We start from the raw sequence: 13,359 nt of genomic DNA, 5'->3' as shown, positions 1-13,359 counted from the left end.
AATGCAGAATGAATTAAACAATGGCAACAATTCAGATGTATCTAATTCTCTAGAACTGATTCGTTGTGTGCACTGGCATGTGCAACGTGTACCATTTGTGCCTACTTCCTGCATACCAACACCTCCTATATAAGGAAATTTGGAGATGAGGAGACGTTGTTGTAAGGGTTTTCTAGGGTAAACAAACAAGCACACATGTACGTCCTTTTGTTCTCTTGTGAACTTCCACTTTTATTTCACTGCTTCCTCTGTAGATGGCTGTATACAAAAGAGATCCTGTCATGTGTGATCATCATTGGTAGTTAAAAATCAGAAAGTCATCATTTTCCCTCTAACTTTCAGAAATGACCCTTGCCTGCCTATTCTCTGTAACTGTTGTCTCCTCTGGAGTTTTCAAATACCCACTGACTTAAATCAGACATTATATATTATTTTATGAGAGTACTACACACAGAACATCTTTTAAAATACCTTAATCTGATTAGTTGTCAAGACACATCTATAAACCGAAATTCATTTTTATCTGATATTTGTGTGGAAAACTGTAACACCTGACCAAAATTTAGAAATGGCTTGAAATTGTAGATGCAGGGATAGAATTGTGGAGGGAGAGTGGAAGCATGGAGGTAGTACACCAAAAAGAAAATCAAGATATGAGAATGTACAGGAGCTGTATATTTTCTGCCTTTAGCTTGCCCTGATAAAATGCATGTTTTTTTACATGAAAAACACTTAACCAATATTCAATAAAGTAGGATATCGTTATTAGACACCTTAGAGTTCTGTTTTAATGCTTGAATTATTTTCAATCTTCTCTTTCGTAATGGTATAAAATGAGAAACAGGGTACTCAGATTCCAACATAGAGTAGTGTTTATAGCATGCACTCTGGAACAAGAAACAAATGGGGGTTGATTCCCAAAATTCTGTAGTAACTGGGTACCTAGTATTTAGTATCTTTCTTAACATGTTTGTAATTTAGTGTCTTCGTTTGTAAAATAAGAATGATTTTAGCATCTATTTTATAGCATTCTTATGAATATTTAATGATATAATTTCTGTAAAGCATATAAAAGAGTACATGGGACATAGAAACACCATATGAGTGTGCATTGCATAGTTCAATTGAACCTTGAGAATTTTTTTAATGCGTTCTCTTTTTATGAATCGACAGCCAAGGTTGGAGCTAAAAGTGCATAAGCCCTAGTCTTCCTTCTCTTTGTACCAAATTATATAGTACTGTTTGGTAATGATCTTCCTCCACAAGGTAGCCAGCAACATCCTGTCCTTGAGTTTCTTCTCCTCCCACAGAGACATTTCCACTTTTAGCCTGTTCATCAGAAATGCGAAGTACAGAAGATCTTACAGGCTAGATCAGAATTTGAACATGGAGGAGAAGTCCCCATGTCTCCTATTTTCATAACAAACATATAGGAACCAAATAAGAGTAATTAAACTTTCAGTTGCATTTCTGTACAAATTTGACTTATTCATTCTAGACTTCTATTGTATTATCATTAAATACATCAACAGTAACATACGGAACCTCCCCTAGAAATAGGGGTTATTAGTGATTGGAACTTTACCTATTCATAATAGAAAATAAAGATATACACCAGATAGCACCTGTAAACTGTAGACTCATTTGATATCTTCCATGCTGAAGAGACTAAAGATGATTATAGCATTATAAAAAAATATATCAATTCAGAGCCCAAACACAACATAGAATCCATACAAAATATTTATTAAAATACCTCATACAGTGAGAAAAACCCAGAATCACATTAAAAAAAATCTTTCCCCAAACAGAAAGTTGAGAGACCAAAAATGACCTGGACATATCCAACTTGGCAAGTAGATGAGTTTATTACATATTATATATGAGAAACTCCTGGATGCTAGCAGGAGGGCTTTTAAAAAAATTATTTATTTATTTAGAGACAGAGTCTCACTCTGTCACCCAGGCTGGAGTGCAGTGGCACAATCTCGGCTCGCTACAAGCTCCACCTCCTGGGTTCAAGAGATTCTCCTGCCTCAGCCTCCCGAGTAGCTGGGACTACAGGTACCCGCCACCACACCCAGCTAATTTTTTGTATTTTTAGTAGAGATGGGGTTTCACCATGTTAGCCAGGATGGTCTCGATCTCCTGACCTCGTGATCCACCTGCCTCAGCCTCCCAAAGTGCTGAGACTGCAGGCGTGAGCCACCACACCCAGCCATTAGGAGGGCTTTACATATCCCTGCTGCCCCTTGTCTCTAAACTACTTTCATGCTTATTTTCTGGCTCTTTGCCTACTGTGCTTAAGCGATGAGACTGTTTTCCTAGTAAGTTCTCAGACACTTTCTGGGATGTTTAGGTTCTCAGGAACACCTGCTCCTTTGCTGAACCCCATAGCCTTGGCTCACTGCCCAGCCTTCAAGGTTCAGGTGGTGAGCATATTCCTTTGTCTAGCTAGAGGACTTGTCACAGTATGCCTCTCTTTTTCATCAGTTGTTGCCTATGTTCTAAGAACAGGGACAATTTATCTTATATCATATGGAGCTTATCTCTCTATATCCAGTACCTATACCCACACACAAATCCCCCTTCCATCTTATTGATGAAAAGAAAAAAAAAATGGAGAAAAGTTAAAATCTATTGACATCAAGATTTCTCTAGGTGTAGTGGATGACCTGGTGTGCCACACAAAGCCCCCTTTTGGAATAAGCTATACAGTGTCCCACATTTTGAACATGATGACTGCTAACAGCAATTCTTTCCTTAGAAATTTGCGTCTATAAGAGAGAGATTTTTTTTTTTTTTTTTAAAGTTCATGCTATCTCCCCAGTAGCAGCCTGCATTCAGTAACTGGTTCATTCGGGAGTACAAACTCTGTTCCCTTTGACACAATGTGGTTTAACTGAACTGTCACGCTAGCTTCCATGATCTCTCTGGGATCCACTACGGTGTCTGTTACCACTGCATTGCAATTCACATTCTTCTGCCAAATCCTACCAGCTTCCTCCCCTTAAGATGGTTGTTTCTGAGAGCACCACCCAATGAACTTCTACATGAAAATCTGTCTCACATTGTCTTTCCAGGGAGCTAAACTAAAACACTAAATTACAAATATTTGGAGATGAAAAAGACCTAGTTTTTGCCTTCACACAACTCAGATTCTGGCATTTCCAAATGCCTATTTGCCACATTTTTATTCCTATATTTAATTTTTCCCAATAAAGAATTGATAAGTGTCTACTGTGTGCCAGCACTCTATTACTCAGGGCCTCTTTCCAAACTGTGACCGGAATTGGTGAGTTCCTGGTCTCGCTGACTTAAACAAAGAAGCCACAGACCCTCCTGGTGAGTGTTACAGTCCTTAAAGTTGGTAGTTCAGAGTTTATTCCTTCAGACGTTCAGATGTGTCCACAGTTTTTTCCTTTTGGTGGGTTCAGAATCTTGCTAACTTCAGGAGTGAAGCTGCAGACTTCCCTGGTGAGTATTACAGCTCATGATAGCAGCGTGAACCCAAAAAATGAACAGTAGCAAAATCGACCGCAAAAAGCAAAATAACAAACTTTCCTCAGAGTTGAAAACAACCTGAACAGGTTATTGCAGGTTAGCTGGGCAGTCTGCTTTTATTCCCTTATCTGGCCCCACCCACATCCTCCTGGTTGGTCCATTTTACAGAGGGCTGATTGGTCCATTTTACAGAGAGCTCATTGGTCCATTTTACAGAGAGCTGATTGACCCATTTGGACAGGGTGCTGACTGGTGCATTTACAATCCCTGAGCTAGACACAGAGTGCTGATTGGTGCATTTACAATCCTCTAGCTAGATATAAAAGTTCTCCAAGTCCCCACTAGATTAGCCAGATACGGGAGTATCCATTGGTGTGATTTACAAACCTTGAGCTAGACACAGAGTGCTGATTGGTGTGTTTACAATCCTTTAACTAGACACAGAGTGCTAGACAGAAAAGTTCTCCAAGTCCCCACTAGGTTAGCTAGATACAGAGTATCAATTGGTGTGTTTACAAACCTTGAACTAGACACAGGGTGCTGACTGGTGTATTTACAGTCCCTTAGCTAGACATAAAAATTCTCCAAGTCCCCACTAGACTCAGGAGCCCAGCTGGCTTCACCTAGTGGATCCCACACCAAGGCCAGGCAGAGCTGCCTGCCAGTCTCACGCCTCGCACCAGCACTCCTCAGGCCCTGGGCGGCTGATGGGACGGGACGCACATGGGAGCCCATGGTAGGGGGTGGGGTTCGGGCATGTTGGGCTGCAGGTCCTGAACCCTGCCCCACAGGGAGGCAGCTGAGGCCTCACGAGAATTCCAGCCTTGTGCATGTGGGCCGGCAGGGCTGGGGTACCCGGCGCAACCTCCGCAGCTGCTGGTCCAGGTGCTAAACCCCTCACTGCCCTGGGCCGGCAGCGCCGGCAGGCTGCTCCGAGTGTGGGGCCCCCCGAGCCTGCGCTGGGATGTCGGGGCAGGCCAGGAGTGGTTTTGGTAAAGGCAACATTCAGGTGGGACAAAGGGGATGTAAAGGTCTCACTTTGGGCCACAGTTCCAGGCTTGAGGGTGAAGCCCTTGCCAGGGACCCCGCCCTTTTCTACCTAAAATTTATCTGCCTCCTGTCTCTATCAATAACACTAGCATACTGTATATAATGACTACTATATCTGGAGTCCTAAACATTTATGCACCTAAATTTGAATGTTTTCTGTCATATTTACATTAAATAAAAGTCACATTGTGTTGTATACTGTGCAAATAAAACTTTGCAGTGCTTTAAATAGCACAAAGAGTTAAGGAAATTAATTTGTCACAGAGCTTACTTTAGTGTATGCCACCAAATAAAAACAATGGAGTGTATCATATTTTTACTTTGAAGAGAGTATTTCTGTGCTCAACTTCACATGTTCTATATACCAACTTGCAGATACCTGCTATGAAGCTGTAGGAAACATTCAATAAATAATTGAAGTGGCCTGGTGCGGTGGCTCGCGTCTGTAAACCCAGCATTTTGAGAGGGCGAGGCGGGCGGATCACGAGGTCAGGAGATGGAAACCATCCTGGCTAACATGGTGAAACCCCGTCTCTACTAAAAATACAAAAAATTGGCCGGGCGTGGTGGCGGGCGCCTGTAGTCCCAGCTACTCTGGAAGCTGAGGCAGGAGACTGGCGTGAACCTGGGAGATGGAGCTTGCAGTGAGCCGAGATCGTGCCACTGCACTCCAGCCTGGGTGACAGAGTGAGACTCCATCTCAAAAAAAAAAGAAAAAAAAAATCGAAGTAGATATCCCTTTAAATATTATTTAATTGACACATAAAATTTTAATTGAACTAAAATATATAATTAATTTAATTGATATAATTGACGTTTATATTAAAGTGGCTAGTTTTACAATTACTAAATGACACATACTAAAAAGTAGCAATAACTAATTCTTAGAGTATTCAAGTAAATAGGAAGGCTTAACATTTTAATTCTATATTCTACAATGCAGTTACATAAAGAGGTGTACTCTGCAATAGAATAATTGAAGTCAAAACAGAAAAGTGAATTAAATACAGTATCGCACTTAGCCTAATATTGTTCAGTTCTAAACCCCAAGTCAATTATTTATTACTAACATTAAAAAGTCACCTATCCTGCAAAAATCATGCTGTTAATTCAAATCGTACTGCTTTAGTATTTTGGGGTTTTATTAATTTTTAAGTTTTGGGGCATTCATAGTTGTAAAATCAACTAAAAATAATTATAAGTAATCTACATTCATAAATGATAAAGTTGATTTATCATTACCGAAGTCAAAAGAATAATTTGAATTATATACACATGTATGAGTGTGTGTGTATATATATATGTGGGTGTGTGTGTATATATAAAATTCAGGTGTGAAAGAAAACATTTACTGCAAATATTGTTGTTATAAATGCATTTGCAGAGCTTCTACATATAGAAAATTTTAATGTACCTTATATTTCCTTATTTGTTTCAGAGTCACTTTGTGAGAGTTGTTGTTTTCTGTCACTAAAATTCCTGCTATAGCCCTGAAACAGTGATGAAGTTGGTAAAATTAAATGTATACGTGCTTCCTATGTACAAAAGTGTTATTGGTGAAAATATCTTTCAAGTTATTTTGAAAACAGAATACATGGTGAACATCTCTGTGGAAAATGCAGAATATCAACCCTTATGCACACATCCATTTGGCAAACTCCAGAGTTTATTGAATGGAAAATACTATTTATAAAAGGAAAAGAAAGTGTCTTATTTTCCTGTTTAGGTTGGTTGTTATTCATATCTATTACTTTTGTGGCTTTTAAGTTAGTGATTTTCATCAGCTTTGTGATAGGAGAGACCAGTAAATAAGACAAACATGACTTCTGGGAATTATATCACTTAGTAACCATTAAACTAGTCACAGCTCTTAACAAAAATGCCCAGCTGTTAAGCCAAGATAGCTTCTGTCTAGTTTGTCATTGATAGTGATATATTTTCCCTTGCTGAGTGAATGTTTCTTCCATCAGATTTCAGAATTCTAAGTGATAACATTAGCATAACTTACAATAAAATAATTATGTATGATTAACTGCAAGGAATAGTTATTTCAAAGAAAACATTTTTTAGTCAACAAATGCTCCCAAGAGATTTTCTTTTAATACGTGACATTTCAATTTGTTACTGCGTGGTTGAAATAAAGTTCACTACTCTCTGTTAATATAGTTCACATCCATAATTTCATTTTGGTATGTTTATGAAGCATATAGATTCATGTAAGCAATAGTTTTCCTCAGAGACCTAACACTGTAAAGGCTCCTGTTGCTCTTGGTTATGTCCTAAGCAATAAGTTATTCATCCAGATAATCACAAAGCACTTAGCTCATAATCCTGTAAAAAATGTTTTATAGCTAATACCCCAATGATATAATAATCATTTATATTTTTGACATGGTTGTAACGACAAATTAAAGCCTTATCTGAAATGCTTCTTTCCCATTAATTTATATGGCTGAGTAGGGCAATATGGATGAAGGTTTTTCAAATGTATCTCAGGAGAATTTATAGATACTCTCAAATAGCATATCTCTTAACTTTAGTGGAATGGAAATCAGATAGATGATATTGATAAGCTATCTTCAGGTGGATGTGTTAAGAATTGGTTTTAGGGACTAATGTAGACCAGATAAAAGAAAGAAAAAATTGGATAAGGTGCAACAAGGATGTTTAATTTCAAAAGGGAGGATGGGATATATCCCAAAAGAAGGTTTAAACAGGAAGCTAAGATGGCACCAACAAAGCTGCTTACCATTTCTAGACACAGAAAGAGGATATACTGACCTATTATCATTGCTCTCTAACCACCAAAGTATAATACTGCATAATGTGTAGGATTGTTTCTATATTTTAGCTTTTGGATAGTGAAATATAAGACAAAAAGTGTGTGATAAGAACCAAGGGAATCATGAAGATTTTAATGTTTTTTCAAACGATGTAAAGTCACCAGGAAAACATGCAACCCAACCTCATCTGACCTTAGTTTCTAATGAGATTAATGGAATTACCCCTTGCACTTTTTGACTAGAGGAGAAATTAGTGAATCTCCACTAGAAGAGGAAGACATTATCTGCACATGCTACTTTTTTTATACAACATGATTATTTTAAAAGATGAAAACAGCACAGTTAACAATCATGACCTAACTGCAGGGCAGGATATATAATTTGTGAGGCCCAGTGCAAGACACAAGTATGCGGATCTATGTTAAAAATAACTAAGAATTTCAAGATTACGACAGCAGAGTATTAAACAAAGTGTGAACCCAGTTTAAGCATACTCTCCCCATTCTACTGTAAAGATCATACACACATAAAATCAACATATGTTAATAAATTCCAAAAAGTAAAATCATCCAAAGTATACTCTACTCTATAACCACTATGGAATTAAAATAGAAAACACCAGCATATAACTAAAACATCTTCAACCATTTGGAAATTAAAACATGTATTTCTAAATAACTAATAGAATAAAGAAGGCAGCACAGAAGAAAATATAAATCATGTTTAATTAAATGATAATATTATGTGGTGTGTCAAAACTTGCAGGTCAGTCTGGGTGTGGTGGCTTAAACCTGTAATTCCAGCACTGTGGGAAACCAAGACAGGAGGATTACTTGAACGCAGGAGTTCTAGACCAGCCTAGGCAACATGGCAAAACCCCATCTCTACAAAATATACCAAAATTATATAGGTGTGGTGGGTGCCTCTAGTCACAGCTACACAGGAGGCTAAAATGGGAGGATCGCTTGAGCCTGGGAGGTCAAGGTTGCAGTGAACCATGATCGAGGCATTGCACTCCAGCCTGGGCAGCAAAATGAGACACTACTCCCACCACCCCTTAAATAAAAACCTTGCAGGATGCAACTAAATCATAGTTAACATAAGAATATGTAACTTTGTATTAAAGTATCATATGTATACACACACACACACACATATACACACACACACATATATATATTAAACATTAAATCATTAACTTTCAGCACATATATATGTGTGTGTGTGTGTGTGTGTGTGTGTGTGTGTGTGTATATATGCTGAAAGTTAATGATTTGATGTTATAATTTCAGAATCTAGGCTGGGTGCAGTGGCACATACCTGTAATCTTAACACTTGAGAAGCTGAGGCAAGAACATTGCTTGAGCCCAGGAGTTCAAGACCAGTGTGAGTAACACAGCAAGACCCTACTTCTACAAAAAAAAAAAAAAATTACAATAATTAGCCATGTGTGATGACATCTGCCTGTATTCCCAGCTACTTGGGAGGCTGAGGTAGGAGGACTGCTGGAGTCCAAGAGTTCTAGGATGCAGTGAAGTATGATTGCACTACTGCATTCCAGCCTGAGCAACAGAGACCCTGTCTCTAAGAAAAACAAACAAAAAAGTAATGTAGATAGCAAATCAACCTCTTAAAATAACAGAACAATAATAAGGAGCAGAAATAATTAAAGACAAACATTAAATAGGTTACACTAGACAAGTTCTAAGTTTATTATTATTTTCCAATTAAAATTGGTAAAACTGTAATAAGAATGATCGATAGATAAGAAATGAAAATTAGATTTATCAGAAGTGAACACATCATTATAGATCCTAAATATACTTTTAAAATTAAGAGTAATTTTCTGCCAATAAACTTGAATAGATAAATAAGTATGGCAAATATCTTTGGAAAGAAAAACTTACCAAAATTTACAGATGGTAACATAAAAAATCTAAATAATTCAACATACATTAAAGAAGGTTAATGTTATAAAAGTTTTTTCTACAAAGCAAATTGTAGTTACATATTATTTCACTGATTAAATCTAATACGCATGTAAGTAAATATAACACCAACATTATATAAGAAAAATTTTTAAAAATCATAATATAACAAGGTTATTTATGAAATCAAAAATCACACTTAATCTCTCAGTAACTGAAAATATATTTAACCTATGTTAGTATTTTTTACTATAAAAAGTAAATCCCTTTTTCACTATTAAAAGTAAAGCTTTTTTTTTTTTTTTTTTTACTGTAAAGAGTGAATCTATACAGAATGAAACACATCACAATCTAATGAGATTTATTTCAAGAATAGACTGGTACTAATGTTAAAAATTCAATCAATAATCAATATAATATACAGCATTAACAGACAATAAAAGAAAGTTATATAATTATGTTGTCAATTGTAGAAAAGGCACTTGATAAAATTCAGTGTTCCTTATTTATTTATTCATTTATTTATTTACTTATTTATTTTGAAACAGAATTTCACTCTTGTTGTCCATGCTGGAGTGCAGCAGTCTTGACCTCAGGTGATCCACCCACCTCGGCTTCCCAAAGTGCTGGGATTATAGGTATGAACCACCACACCCAGTCATCCCCAATTTATTTTTAAGAACTCTTTGAAACCAGAAAGAGAAAGAAACTTTCTATCTGATAAAATGAGTAACTGTAAATAATCTACAGTGAACAAGACACTTAGTAGTGAACAATTGAAGATGTTCTTCTGAAATAAGGTAAGGTGAGATAAAGGTACTTACTATCATTATTTTTAAAAAATATTTACTATAAGTGCTAGCTGGAGCAATAAGGAAAGAAAATGAAATGCTGTAAGAAAGGCCCTGAATCTGTAGAACCCATTGGGAAGTATGGACATTTTAACAACGTTCATTCTTCCATTCCATTAACATGGAATATTTTTCTATTTGTTTCTCTAATTTTTTACCAATGTTTTATAGTTTTTAATGTACAGATTTTTCACATCCTTGCTTAAATTTGCTCAAGTATTTTTGATGATATTATTAATGGTGTTGTTTTTTAAAATCATTTTTCAGATAGTGTGTTGTTAGTGCATAGAAATTCTACCAGTTTTTGTTGTTAATTTTGTAACCTAAAACTTCACTAAATTTATCAGTTGTAACAGGTTTTTTTTTTGTTTGTTTATTTGTTTGTTTGTTTTCCAGTGGAGTTTTTAGAGTTTTACATATAAGATCAATGCAATTGTTATCCAAATTCCAAAGTCATTTTTTTCAGAAAAATGGAAAAAAAATAATTCCAACTTTTGTATGGAACCACGAAATACTACAAAGAGCCAAAATAATCTTGAATAAAAAGGATAAAGCTTAAGGCATCACATTCCTTGATTTCAAAATATATTATAAAGCTATTATAATCAAAATAACATGGCATTGGCATAAAATCGACCACCGGTATAGAATAGAAAACCCATACATAAACCCACGTATTTATGGTGAATTGATTTTTGACAAAGTTGACAGAAGAACATACAATGGGGGAAAGGACAGTCTCTTTAATCAATGGTGTTGGGAAAGCTGTATATCCACATGCAGAAAAATGAAATTGGTATCTTATCTCATACCCTAAACAAAAATCAACTCAAAATGGATGAAAGACATAAATTTAAGACCTGATACTGTGAAACTACAAGAAAAAAAAAAAAATAGGGGAAAATCTCTGCAACATTGGTCAACAGTAGAATTTTGTTTTCTTAGCCCAGGAATACATCCCCTCTCCAGTTCTCTATCAAAGTCTAGTCCATAGGAAATCTGATTGTGTCATTATCCTGCAGAAGGTCATGCTACTCCACCAGCCTTTTGGCATTATTCTACATGCATCTATATGCCAAAGAGTGGTAGCAACAATATATTCTTTTTTCATGATACATTCATGCTACACTGGGGAGGGTAGGCCACTTCTGGTGGCAATTGTGCATAGGTTAGGTGTAAATGTTATGATAATGATTCTCTAAAACACACCAGCAGTTTCTGTGACATTTTTGTCATACTTTGGAGATTAGTGGGACAGTTTTGGGTCAGCCATTCTATTTGGGACTGAGGTTCTTCTTTCTCCATCATTTCCTAAGACAAAGGGCATTGTTCTTACCTTCATAATTGAAGTTGGCCACTTTCAAGAGACTTGGAAATAAAACTCCTGGCTAGGTAGCTACATGTTCACATAACATTCTCTTTCCAGTGGAAGAAAGATACAATAGATTTAATGGACAATGAGCTGCCTGTCACAACTAGAAAGGTCACAAGATAAAGTATTATTGCTTCCTAAGTTATAAATAGAAATTGGATTTCAACTTTTTAGCCAACTACAATTAATTGGTGGCAGTTACCCAGATATTACTGTTGGAAGAAAAAAAGTGATCTGAATTGATAAAAATGCCTACAAGGACAGTAGTGTATCTGTGAGGTTGGAGGAAATGTAGGAAAACAGTTTTCATTTGTCATCAGTGTTATGAGGATGAGATGGGAGTAATAGAGGAAAAAATCCCAGCAAAATAGATTAAGATATATAATCATAGTATACATGTCGAATGCTTACTTATTGTCTGGTAATATGTAGAATACTTTAAATACATCATCTGTTTCACTCTGACCTTGTAAGTGAAGTATTATTTTCCCCATCTTATCCATGAGAAAGTTGAGATTCAGAGAGCTTAATTTACATGGCAAAAGTTATAACTAGTTCATTAGTCTATTCTCATACTGCTATGAAGAAATACCTGAGACTGAGTAATTTATAGAGAAAAGAGGTTTAATTGACTCACAGTTCCACATTGCCCGGGAGAACTCAGGAAACTTAAAATCATGATGGAAGTCAAAGAAGCAGACACCTTTATCACAGGGTGGCAGGACGGAGTGAGTGCAAGCAGAGGAAATGCCAAATGCTTATAAAACCATCAGCTCTCATGAGACTCACTCATTATCACAAAAACAACATGAGAGAAACCACTGCCATGATCTGATTACCTCCACCTGGTCCCGCCCTTAACACATGGGGATTATTACAGTTCAATGTGAGAATTGGGTGGGGTTACAGAACCAAACCACATTATTTCACCACTGGCCCTACCTAAATCTCTTGTCCTCACTTTTCAAAACACAATTATGCCCTTCCAACAATCCCCCAAAGTCTTAACTCATTCCGGGATTAACCCAAAAGTCCAAATCCAACATCTCATCTAAGACAAAGCAAGTCCCTTCCACCTATGAGCCTGTAAAATCAAAAGCAGGTTAGTTACTTCCTAGATACAATGGGGGTACAAGCTTTGGGTATATTCATCCATTCCAAATGGGAAAAAAATAGCCAAAACAAAGGGACTACAGGTCCCATGCAAGTCTGAAATCCATAGGGCACTCATTAAACCTTAGAGTTCCAAAATGATCTCCTTTGACTCCATGTCTCACATCCATAGGAGTTGGGCTCTCATGACCTTGGGCAGCTCCACCACCATGGTTTTGCAGGATACAACCCCCCTCCAGGTTATTTTCATGGGTTGACATTGAGAGTCTACAGCTTCAGGCTCACAGTGCAAGTTGTCAGTGGATCTTACATTCTGGGGTCTGGAGAATGGTGACCCTTTTCTCACAGCTCTACTAGGCAGTGCTCCAGTAGAGACTCTGTTTGGGGGTTTCAACCTGGCATTTCCCTTCTGCACTGCCCTAGCAGAGATCTCCATAGGGGATCCACCTCTGTAGCAAACTTTTGCCTGGACATCCAGGCATTTCCATTCATCCTCTGAAATCTAGGCAGAGGGTCCCCAACCTCAATCCTTGATGTCTGAGTACCTGCAGGACCTACACCATGTGAAAGCTGCCAAGTCTTGGTGCTTGAACCCTCTGAAGCAATAGCCTGAGCTGTACCTTGATCCCTTTAAGCCACGACTAGAGCTGAAGGAGTTGGGACTCATAGAACTATGTGCCAAGGTTACAGTAAGATATTTTCCCACATCTTCCTGTCTTCTGAGCCTTCAAGTTTCTAGGAAATTCCAAACTTTCCCA

Source organism: Papio anubis, chromosome 11 (assembly GCF_008728515.1).
Source record: "Papio anubis isolate 15944 chromosome 11, Panubis1.0, whole genome shotgun sequence".
NCBI lineage: Eukaryota > Metazoa > Chordata > Mammalia > Primates > Cercopithecidae > Papio > Papio anubis.
The sequence above is the reverse complement of the archived record's forward strand: the minus strand, read 5'-3'. Positions refer to the sequence as shown.